This window comes from Sciurus vulgaris (genome assembly GCF_902686455.1).
Source record: "Sciurus vulgaris genome assembly, chromosome: 13".
Classification (NCBI taxonomy): domain Eukaryota; kingdom Metazoa; phylum Chordata; class Mammalia; order Rodentia; family Sciuridae; genus Sciurus; species Sciurus vulgaris.
In genome coordinates, this window is record NC_136474.1 from 74,758,827 (window position 1) to 74,770,899 (window position 12,073).

At 45.4% G+C, this 12,073-nt stretch overlaps 1 protein-coding gene across 2 annotated transcripts in view; it reads left to right on the forward strand.

The window, feature by feature from the left end:
- Positions 1–3,607: 3,607 nt before the first annotated feature.
- MAPK4 (mitogen-activated protein kinase 4) overlaps positions 3,608–12,073 on the forward strand; it is a 147,088-nt gene continuing 138,622 nt past the window's right edge. The window contains exon 1 of one of the 2 annotated variants that reach the window (XM_079109470.1): positions 3,608–4,227. The gene's annotated coding sequence lies outside the window, so the exon portion shown is untranslated. Of the gene's footprint in view, positions 4,228–4,477; positions 4,658–12,073 lie in introns of those variants that run through there. The other variant, XM_079109471.1, reaches the window with a different exon arrangement.

Consider the following 12,073-nt stretch of genomic DNA (forward strand, 5'->3'; position numbering starts at 1 on the left):
CTTCCACACCTCACTCAATATTCACTTCTTTGCAAGCCTTTCCTTGTAAGTCCCACACTAGCTGATTGCACCTCTGGAGCTCCTCACAAAGCTTTATCTGAGGTTAGGTCTCACCGCGAGGCCCTTCAAACAAGGCAAGTCAATCGTGTGTAAAAGCATACTTAATAGATATAACCCCCACTAACTGTGAGCTCCACGAAAGTAGGGGCCATGTCTGACAAAAAATGACAGCATCAGGCATGGTGGTATGGACATGCTGTCCAGTTACTCTGAAGGCTGAGGCAGGAGGATCACTTGAACCCAAGAGTTTGAGGCCAGCCCGGGCAAATAGGGAGAGACCTGTTACAAAGAGACCAACAAACGCAACCACTTTAAAATCATATTAGGGAATAATGCTCAATTTTCTTTGTTAAGTTTTAGAATATTTCTTGAGTCCATATTTATATCACCCTTTTCCTTGATAATATTGTTATAATTTCTCTCTTCCTCAATCAGGCTTCTGAGGCGTTTACATACATAATAAAACCAGTTTGGGGTTTTATTTATTCTTTCTATTATTTCTAGCCACATTGCCAGTCTCTCTCTCTCTCTCTTTTTTTTGTTGTTGTTTTGCAGTGCTGGGGATTGAACCCAGGGTCTCGCACATGCTAGGCAAGTGCTCTGCCACTGAGATACACCCTCTGGCCTAGTTGCACAATGCTAGTGTCTATAAAGAGTGTTTGTCTCTTCCTTTTCAGTGCTCATATCTATTATTGCTTTTTCATGTCTTATTGCTTTATTTTAGCCTCTGAAACAGTGTTAATAATAGTGGAAATTGCATGCTTCTCTGTCTTCTTCCTCGATTTGGTAGAAATGACTTTCAATTTTTTTTTTTTTTTTTGTATTTGGATTCTCTTTTGTATTTGGATTTTATTTATTTTATTTTGGCTTTCAATTTTGTATGTTGTTTGCTCGGTTGTTTTGAGTAATTAGTAATTTTTGTTGTTGTTGTTGTTTCCTGAAAAACCAATAAGGTCGAATACAAACCAGAAGGGACCTGGGAGCCAGGTAAAAAAAGAAGAAAAGAGTGATGAACTCTGTCAAATGTTGAGTTCCGGGTAGGTCAAGTAAGAGAAAGCTTAAGAATGGATCACTAGATTGAAGAACACGGAGGTCACGGTCCCCTCCACAAGCACAGTCTCTGCAGAGTGATGGTTGGAGTGGGTCAGAGTGGGAGAAGAGGAAGTTGAGACAGTGAGAGAAGGCAAGTTTTGCTTTGCTGGGTTTTGTTGTAAAAGGGCGAAGAGAGTCGGGCAGTGGTTGGAGAAGAGAGGCCTGAAAGGTATTTTTTGTTTTGTTTTGGATTTGTTTTTAAAAGCTACTGCTTATGTCCTAGTAGTAAGGAATAGCTGATGGTCAAAGGGAGAGGAGAGCATTTGCAAAATGATGACCTCAGACAGTGACACGAGAGTGTGATATCCTGTGTGCAAGTGGAGTGTGACTTCAGATAGAGCAGGGACAGTTTATTTATTTTTTATTTTTGGTGCTGGGGACTAAGCCCAGGGACTCACACACTAAGCACCTTGTTCTACCTCTGAGCCACACCCTAGCCCTAAGAAATGACTGGTTGTTTATAGTAAGAAGAGGGAAGGCAGAATGTGACAAGCAGGGACAGATGTTGGTAAGTGGGTCACTGTGTCATCTATTGCTTCTTTTTCTCACTGTCCTTGAAGATTTCCTAGAGGATTCTTCCTCTAGTGAAATGCAGAATTAAAATCACCAGTCTGCAGCTAGAGCCATGCAACCCAAAGAGCCTGGTGCTTTCTTCCCCCAAATCCACACCTGCATCTTGGATTGCATCTCTCTGCTGCAGGAAAGACATTTCCAGGGTAGCCTGAAGCAACAGGAAGAGGGACTGGCCTCTGATTTCTAGGCCTTAAGCTGCAGGCTGTGAGAATACTTCAAGAGAGTCTCATCCTCCTGGCTGGACACAGGGGCACAGTCCACGAGAGGAAGGACACATAGGCTTGTTTCCAGTCCTGCTGCTGAGGGGCTCCATCATCTAGAAGTCAGAGTCCAGTCGGTTCCTCAAACACAACCAGCACTTACCCCTGGGAGAGAGGCAACATCTTGGGCCTGCAATGATGACAATTCCTCCTTGGAGCAGAAGGGGTGGGATGGGTGTGGGAATAGAGTTTAATAATTTAGGTTGCTTCCCCTCCACCACTAAGTCAAAAATCAGAGAGATGAATTGGCAGGCACACTACTTTCCTACTCCTTCCCCAGATCCTCCCCGACCACCGTAGACATTGGAGACCCCTGGCCTAACTGCCAAGGTATAGTCGTGATGTCCAGTCACTGGCAATGGGGAAATGCTCACATATTTTTCCCCCAGAAAAAATGACTTGGTGACCATCCCAACACCTGAGTTCTGTGCAGTTATTCTCTGTTGACTGACAGCAACCTTAGCCACTTGTTTTCTGAGAGCAGCACTCACAAGAGCAGGACGCCACGTGATAGAAGTGTGATGAAGGTCACCCAAATAAGAAACCCAGTTCTTATTTCCTCCCCTGCCATTGGGCAGTAATGGATTCTGATGTTAAAATGCATATTTTATAGTCTCTTGTCCCATAATTTGGAGGTGGGCCATTCACTGCATGAACCATTCACTCACACTCACACGTGGAAAAAATTACATTTTCCCAGTTGCCAAATGGAAGAAATAGATTAACTCACGTGGACAAGCACATAGCTCCCAAGAGCAGTTTCCAGAACCCAGACACTGAGCTAAACCACCCAGAAGGGAGACTGAGCTTTTCTGGTGTCCCTGGTTATCATCTTCATTTGAACTCACCAGATCCTCATCTGGGTTTACTTTAGTGGGACACGTGCCCTGCGTCTCTTTGGACAAAATGAGCATCTTGGGGCCTCTTGTTCTTTCTTCCTAAAGAGATGCTATAAAAATGAATAAATCAACACAGAACATTTCATACTTAATGCATACTTGCTGAATTGATAATGCTTATTTGTAATGAAAATTAAGCAAGCAAAATGTTAAAATGTTCTTTTGGGAAAGACACATTGGAATGTCTTCCCACAGATGTATACACATTTGCTTGTTATATACTCTCTTTCCTCATCCCTACCTATATTTCTTTTAGGTTAATGAGGGTCCAGATAATTACTGTCTCTAATTTAGTGTATAATCCTAAGCCTCTTACATATCTACATACATGCGATTCATGGCAGTTGTATCTGCATAATTATCGCCAACATCTCTTACCTATCACATGACCATCAATGTGCTAACCACTTAATGCATTTTCCAATATGATACCACAATTTTTAATTGTTATGTTTTTGCCCACGTAACAATTAGCAGTTATATGATTCACTGATTAATTCTTTCAACATTGTCTATTAAAAATCTGAAATTGTACAAGACTGGGGGAGGGGATGAAGCAGATATAACCATAGTGTGTGTGTGTGTGTGTGTGTGTGTGTGTGTATACAGCAGACTCTATGAAGTTCTAAGAGTTGTTCTCACTCCGAATGCTTTGGTTGGGAGAAGGGAGGGGGGCTCGTGGACAGTTAAAGCCACTAATGACCTCATTATACAATATTTAGGTTATCACATTTTTCTCTGCCTATGAAAGTAGCTCTTCAACCACTCCAGTGGGATACACACGTTCAGTGACGCATCTACTTGGTGCGGACCTCTTCGGGCTTGCTAGAAGTCATCGAATAAACCCCAATCATATCCAAAGTTATAGGTCTGATGGCTTCTTCTGTTCATTTTCTCTGGTTCCCAAAGTGTTCCTTCCCCTCTGTTCGTTTTATTTCGTCGGTGCAAATGAGCACGGATCACAGCCCAGACGCTCCACTGTGAATTCAGGGTAGGCACGAGACGCACGTGCGTTCTGCATCCCCTGGATCTTCTGCCCGGTGTTCCTTCTTGTCCACGCGGGCCTCCCCGGGCCTGGCGCCGTCTGGTTCCCGCCGGCTCCTTCTCCCCGCCCTCTCTCCTGGCCACTACCACAGAGCCAGCTGACCAGGCGAGGCCGGGTTTCGGTCGGGTCTCGTGAGGACCCCACTTTCCGCCTCTCCATCTCTCCGGGACAGAGACTGGGGAGATCCCCTCCAGGGAAAGTAACAAGGACGGGCTTCTAAGGTGACAGGGGACCCTGCAGAGTGTATGTCCAGGCGGAAGGTCAGGCTGCCCCGACGCACGGGCACCGTGCTGTCCAGGTGAGGCTGTCTCCGGGGCTGGGTCGAAGAAGGCCGTTTACGCGGCGCACACTGGGCCCCGAAGCGGGGCGATGGAGCCGCGAGGCTGCAGGGAGAGGAACGCAGCGAGCGCGGGAGGCGGCCACCCCCGGCAGCCCTGGGCCCGGCTGCCCCGCGCCGCCGCCGCCGCAGCAGGTGGGGGCCCGGCGGGCCGGGGGCGGGGCCCGGCTCGGGGCGGAGCCGCGCGGCGGCGGCGCGGGCGGGGGCAGGACCCGAGCCCGAGCTCGAGCCCGAGCTGGAGCTGGAGCGGCGAGCTGGGCTGTCCGAGCGCCCGCGGGAGCTCGCCGCGCGCCGGGGCTGGGACCGGCCTGGCTGAGCGCGCTGGCGCCGCGGCCGCACAGACAAAGGCGCCGCTCGCTCCCGGGCCGCCGCGCTCTCCGGCTTTGCCTGGGTAAGTGGCTCCCCCCTTCGCAGGCTTTCTTCTCCCGTCGCCTGCGCCTCTCGGAGTTCGGCGGGCTCCGGAGAAGCTGGGAGAAGGAAGAAATGAGAAGTCCTCGCTCGCTCTGCACCCCCGCCTCACCTGAACAATAAACCCTTAGGCCAAGCGAACACCCAACTACCGAGTTTGCGGGCGGTGGGTTGTCTCCCGCCGGACCCACCCCGGCCGCCCTCGGTGACCTCTTCCTACTCGGACCGCGCGCGCTGGTGCCAGTTTGGATGTGAAGGTTGCCGCTGGGCTCCTCCGTGGGGGTGCACAGGGGAGGAGGTAATAAGGACCAGGTGCGGCGAGGGGACCCCACCCCCAGTAACACACTCGCGCGATCGGAGTCTCCGAGGGGCGGTTCTCACTGCGAGTTCAGATCCGGATCTCGGTTGAGGGGTCTGCCTCAGTTCCCTATTATCCTTCCCTCCAGGCTCCTTCCCTCTCCGTTCAAGGGTTAATATAGCGCCTTCCACTCGCCCCACCCGACAGAGGCGCCCACTCTGCGGGTCCACGGTCCTCCGGAGGGAGGGAACCCGCTGCTTTCCACGGCTCGGCGATCCCCAGCCCGAAACTGCCAGGGAGGGCGGGCGGTGTGGGCAGCGGCTGGGATTTGACATCACAGCTCGGTCCCGGGCAGACCCCCTCTTGCCTCATCCCTGGTTGCTTTCAATCAGGGAAGCAACCGGGATCCCGGCTGGCTTTTGCTTTTGTTCTGCCCGCTACTCTGGAATCGGTGGAGAAGCCTGGTGGGCGGATGCCCAGGAGGAGGCTTTGGTGGGAGTTCCAGGTGCGCCCCGAAGTGACAACTGGAGGGGGCGGCGGTTTCCTGCCCGCTAATCAATGCTGGGGAACCTTCAGTGGCGGTCTGTCGTGTCCGGAATGAACGCGATCCCCCCCCACCCCCCGCGACCGCGCACTGTCACGCGCCTCTCCAGCACTCTAGAAAGCGCTGCTTCCAGACGCGCATTTCCATTCATGGATCTGTGCCTGGGATTTGATTAATGTCACCTCTGCCTGGTTTCTCTAAAGAGTGAGTGCTACTATTTGATTTCATAGCCTTTTACTGGAGTCCTACTATGTGCAAGGCAGCTGTACTAAGATCAGCTTAAAAAATAATTTATTTTTTGACCACCTACTATGTGTATAACTGATGTGTCAGGAGGTTCTCAATTTAACAGATATTTACTGAGTACCTACTATGGTCAAGGTAGCTGTGTTATGGCCTTTGTATTGTAATAGATATTTATGGAGCACTTTGAAAGTGCAAAGGATTTTTTTTTCCCCTGGAAGGGTTGCCCATTGTAGCTTTGGGGGCATATGGAAAGGAGGAGATGAGAATATGTCTTTGGCCCTTGAGTCTGCACTTCTGCGACTCTTTAAGTAAACTGCATTTTGACCTTCTGGGCTTCTTATGGTAGGACTGGGAAGAGCTGGTCTTCCACAATTAAGGTTAATATCTGTGCTTGAGGGTTTGTCCAACAGGAGGAGGACAGTAATGAAAAGTTGTATTCTGGAATCTCTGTCCAATTCAGTTTCCTTATGTTTGAGAGTGAGACAGAGAAAGGAGGGGGGGGGAGAGATTGATTAAAAAGCCAGTTTCTTTGAAGAAAGCACTGGTCTAGTTGTCACAGGGAATGAAACAAAGGTTAATAAAGCAAAGCCCTGGTGCTCAAAGGGTTGGAGAGTCTGTGGTGAGGAGAGAAAGATAATCAACTAGAAAAGGAATGAATGAATCAACAGGGGAGGGGAGAGGGGAGCATGAAGATGGGGCCGGCTGGACCTTCAGCCTCTATCAGCACCCTGGCACCAGGGGTGTGGGAGTGACAGTGTTTTAAAGTCCCACCATTGCACATGGCTGAGAACCTCGGGGCTGTATTGAATGGTCTGAGGATCCTTCTAAGAGATTTGATTAATCTGTTAGTCTGATTATCCTGGGAACTTGAAACAATAGATTAACCAGAGTGGCTAGCAAGTTGTGAATGTCGCACAGGCCATTAACAGGGACATGTAGTCCCAGAGACATAGTCTTTGTCCAAAAGGACCTAATAGAGTTCTTCAGAAAAATTCATAAAATGACAGGTTGGGCAGTATGTATGAAAAACCAGGAGCACCTTCCTCCTAGGCTTTACTGTCAGAAGAATAAATTCTGACTTCATGGAATTAAAACATTTATTTTATCAGACCTTAGAATGCTCTGTGTGTTTATCCTTTTTCCATTGACCTCCAGCAGCTTCTGATAACTCTTTATCCCAGTCTCTTGGTATGATAAACTTTTTCTTCACAAATTATTTCTGGCATCCATTTAAAATTCTTTTTAAAACTACATTTTATTGTTTTTCTTGTGAACTTGAAAGCTCCCCCACCCCATTTTTTCTGGAAGTAGAACAATTATGAGAGCTATTTGGAAAATATGGTAAGCACCAGATGAATGTACTCGGAGACCTGTTCTTGCTCATGAGAAAAGGGGAGAAAAACCGAGGGAGACCAACACCAGGAATTTATATAGAGAAAACCTAAACTGGCCTTGCAAGATGAAATAGGAGTCTCATGGCAAAGACTTTAAAGGACTCCCCTCTCACACTGAGGGAAATGGTGTAAGCAAGGGTGTCAGGGAAAACAGAGCCCATCTAGAGCCTCTAGGAATTTGATGGATCTTTATCTGGAATGGTTTCCATTCACTCAACAAAGAAGCGCTGTCTGAGCATTTTACTGTGTGTCCAGGCCTGTGCTGGGGATCAGGCAGGGACATCACCCTGCATAGTTTAAGGTTCTGAGAGACCCCACAGCTGCAAGGACCCTTGCTTATCTCCTGTTCCAGCTGCCTGGTGACCCAGAGTCCCCGCCATCATTCCTCACGTGTTCTTGGAGCATTTTCACCTGAACCAAACTTGACTGTAATCTTCCAGGCCAGGAATGTGACCTCTTTCTGCATGCCTCCTTGCAAGCTCCTGCAGAGCCTGTAGAGTAGATGAGACTCATTTCAGTGCCTTCTGCTGCCTGCTTCCTCACCTTGCCCTCCCTCTTCAGGGCCTGTCGTCCTCTCCTCATTCTCTTCACCACTTCCAGCTGCTCCAAGCCTTTCACTCTATGAAAACTGGTCTCAGGGGAAAAACAGTCTGTCATCTGCCACTTTGTCTTGAATGTGAATGTAGGTCACTGTCTTCTTTCTTCTGGGGGTCTTTGCTCTTTCAGCCTCATCATGGCATGAAAAGCTGAATCTGCAGTGAGAGGGCATCAAACACAGGCTAGTGGGTAGTGGAGGTAACTAGGGGGCAAGGAGCCTTTTCTGGTGCTCCTGCAGTGATGCTACCACCTCCTTACAGAGCCGTGCTTGGCGAGGGTTCTTGCAGTCCCATGATCCATCAAAGTCTGGAGTCTTCATTGTGTTTTGCCATGGAATGGTTTTGGTGGTAGGTGTCAGACGGTAGCTCTCTTTGAGTCACCAGTCAACGTGGCCTTCAGGCACTCCACCCCAGGGTCTAAAGGTTTGTTGGTTCACAGCAGAAATTCTTGCCATACATGCCCATTACTTGAAGGCAGGGGTTCTCAACCTGGACACTGGGACATTGTGCACCAGATGATTCTTTGCTATGGGGATGCTGCCGGTGCATCGTCAGATGTTTACCAGCATCCCTGGCTTCTGCCCATTAGAAGCTAATAGCACCCTACAACTCTCCTTCCCAAGTTGTGACAACCAAAAACATCTACAGACATTGCTAAATGTCCCCTGGGGCACAAAATCAGCCCTGGGTATTGTTTATTCTGTATCAAACTGTATAGCTATACCCACTTTTCTGGGAGAGGTTTTATGTAATGTAACTTGGTGCTTTTCAATAAAGATAACTTAATACATATTTAATTAACACTGTGGAACTTTTCATATAAGTAATTTCATATTAGAATGAACATTCTTTGTCATACACATATTCTAATCTGATCATATTATTAAGTTCATCTGTCAGGACAAAAAAAAATCTTAAGTTCTTTGCAGATTTATCTACCAGAAGTGTGGGCAGCAGAACCCTCAATGGCAGCCACCATTACCCATGGGATCATCCCAACCTGCTGCTGGGCAGGGAAGTGGCGGGAGAGGCTTCAGTTCTTGATGCTTATGTAACTGGGCAGAGGATTGGCTTTAAGAAGAAGACAAAATGTCCAGGTTTTGGAGGGTACTGTAAGGATCAAGTCAGGGACTCTGAGTTTACACTTTGTTAACTCCGTGGCAGAGCTGTCTCTGGGAAAGGTTTTGAGAAGCAAGTGGACAGCTGTGTTTGCAATAGTAAGGTACTAAGGGCTGTCTTCCACTTAAGACTGACAAAGCTCAGAGAAGCTTCTTAGAGTATTGACTTAAATTGAGAGCACGGATCAAAATAGAATTGTTAATTACAAGGTGACCTGTACTTCTGTTAGTATCTGCCCTCAGAAGTAAGAACTTACATCCCTTCAGCAGCTCCAGATCAGCATCAGCATTAGCAGCATCTCTGTAGGATGGAATGAGGGGGCAAGGTTAGTTCAGAGCTGGAGGCTCTGAGTTCCACTAGTGGATGGAAGTAACTTGTTGCACTGTGTAAGTGAAGTTGGGCAGTGCCCAGGTTATTTCTTCAGAAACTATTTTTCAGGTCACTTGAATGGTATTTGAGAAGTCTTACAATGGGACATCATTGATTCAGTCTTTTCTCTTGGAATACCCAAGCCTGAGGTGAGACTTGACCTTGTATTAAAACAGGCCAAGCAGAAAATATTTGTCCTCCCTTTCTTTGGGGTGAAGGGGGGTTATTCAAGTACTTAAAATAATAAAACAGACTGCTGAGCGGGGTGGCACAAGCCTGTAATTCCAGCAGCTCAGGAGGCTGAGGCAGAAGGATACAGAGTTCAAAGCCAGCCTCAGCAACTTGGTGAGGCCTTAAGCAACTCAGCAAGACCCAGACTCTAATAAACTATATATAAATAATATACTATATGTATATAATATGTATATTGAACTATATCGGGCTGGAGATGTGGCTCATTGGTTAAGCACCTCTGGATTCAATCCCCGGTACAATCAATCAATCAATCAATCAATAAAACTTTAAGAAGGAAACTTTATAATTCAGACTTTGCATTCACTCATTATTTAGTTTATCCTTTTTCCTTAGTCTAGATCAACCTAGCTTCAACAAAGAAGCTTATTCAAATTGTCACTTCAGTATTTAAGTGCACTGGACTCTGTGAGGCTGCTCTGTCAATACATAAATGTCTCTATTACCAAACATTGGAAGGCTGTCTGTGAAGATTTGCTGTAGGAGGGATTTTTTTTTTAATTGCCAGTCTTTCAATTGTATTTAAACTGATTTGATTTAAAATAAAAATTTTCAAGTGTTGAGACCCATTCAGAGATTTTTGGGTTGTCTACACATTCACAGGGAGTAGATCTGAAAGAGATTTTCAGGGACCCTGACCAGCCCTCCTTGCCCATTGTTTACCTGGGAAAACTGAGGCTGAGAGCAGTTAGATGGCTTGCCAAGGTTACACAGAGGTCAGTGTGGAGGCTGGGGTCAGAGCCAGAGTTTTCCCCTTCCCTTGACACACAGTGCTGCTGGGAGGCCATTCTGTCTTCTAGTAGCAAGAGTTTGTTGGTAGAGGGGACCAGGCAGGAAAAGGGCTTAATAATCTCCCTCATTTCCAGGGTGCCTAATCCTGAGAGAACTACTCATGGATTCAAACCAGTTTACATCTGTGTGCACACAGCTCGTAATGAAAAGAATCACAGAAAAAATGAAAGAGTTGGACTGATGGAATGAGATTACTTAAAAAGCTTCCTTTAATGCTCTTTTATATCATCTTTACAGCAAATAATTAGAATGGAAACATTTATTTTTCTGTTTAGGAAAGTAATGCATATTCATTGTGGGAAGTAGCAAAAAGAATATACAAATTTTACCTGGGATACTTTGAACCCACTCACATTTCGCTTTGTTTATTTTTAGGTTTTTATTTCTCAACTCATTTTAAAGCACAATTGAACAATTGAAACCATACTGTACATATAATTTTAATTTTTATCTTTGTTCAGTTAATATTAGAATAAACAATATTTGTCACAAACTCTTCATAAACAAAATTTTAATGGTTGTAGTAAATCAATATTTGAAAGCTCCTGAATTTATCAGAACACTTTGCTATTAGTGAACATTAAGTTTGCTCCTGGTTTCCCCCTTTCTTATCATTGTGTAACTTTGTGTCCATGTTTTTTCTAGGATTTGGATTGTTTTCTTGGTGTGTATTCCCAGATCATGAGATTAGCCAGGGGTGTGAGTGCACTGAATGACTTAACAAAAATGGTGTATTAGTCTACCTACATTGATAGCATGCTGTCAGTGATGAAATTTCACCTCATCTTCGAGAGCACCCAGCACTTTGTTTTTTTGTAATTGCTTATTTGACAAAGTTAAAAAAAAAAAAAGTATTTTTATTGCTCTCATTTGCATTTTGGTCATTGTAAGATTGCTTCCTGTTTGTAGTTTTTGAGTGAATTATCTATTTTTCTATTTGGGCTTAGTGGTTTTAAAAAGTTCATCTGTCTATAATTTCTAAAAAAAGTTTTTTAAAAAGTTCATCTGAAAGCCATTTTTTTCAAAAGGGAAAGTTGATCTCCAAGGTATAATGGAAATTCTATGGAAAGTTCCATTTAAACCTTAAGTTCCATGATTCTAACACCTTGAGTGCCATGCTCCAGGCTCATTTGTTCACAGTAGTGGAGCTGCCCATTAGTTAGTTCCTGAAGCAAGCTTAAGTGGAGGAGAGCGCTCTGGCCCCTTGTGGAATCTAATGTTCATTGAGCATTTGCTGAGTGCTTCGCAGATGTTAATTCTTCATTCCTACAACAGCCTGTGAAGTTGGTTTTGTTAATCATCTCCATTTACATATAAGGAAAGTCATACATGGAAAGGTAAAGTAATTTACATATACACTTTGAATCATTGCCATCTACCTCTGGATTGTTGCCAGTGGGGCCTATCTTCATTGTGTAAGTGGTCTTTGAGGGACTCAGAATATTGGCAACTTCCTCTGAACTCTGCTGCCTATTTCTGGGAGAATTTTGTGGTATAGGTTATTTTGCTATCTTAAATTAAATTTTCTCACTTTATCTTCTGTATGCCTTATCTGCTCCTGTGTTTAAAAAAAAAAAAAAATCTCTTCAGGCTACATTCTGAATAATTTCTTCTAATGTGTTTTCCAAGTCACAATGTGTCTCTTCAACTTTATCTACTCTGTGGTTAAATCCATCTGTAATTTGCATACTCAATTTTAATTATTGAATTTTCATTGCAAAATTCTAGTTCTTTTCCATATCTGTAGTGTTACTTTATATAGTTCCTGGTTTCTTATAATTTTTAAGTC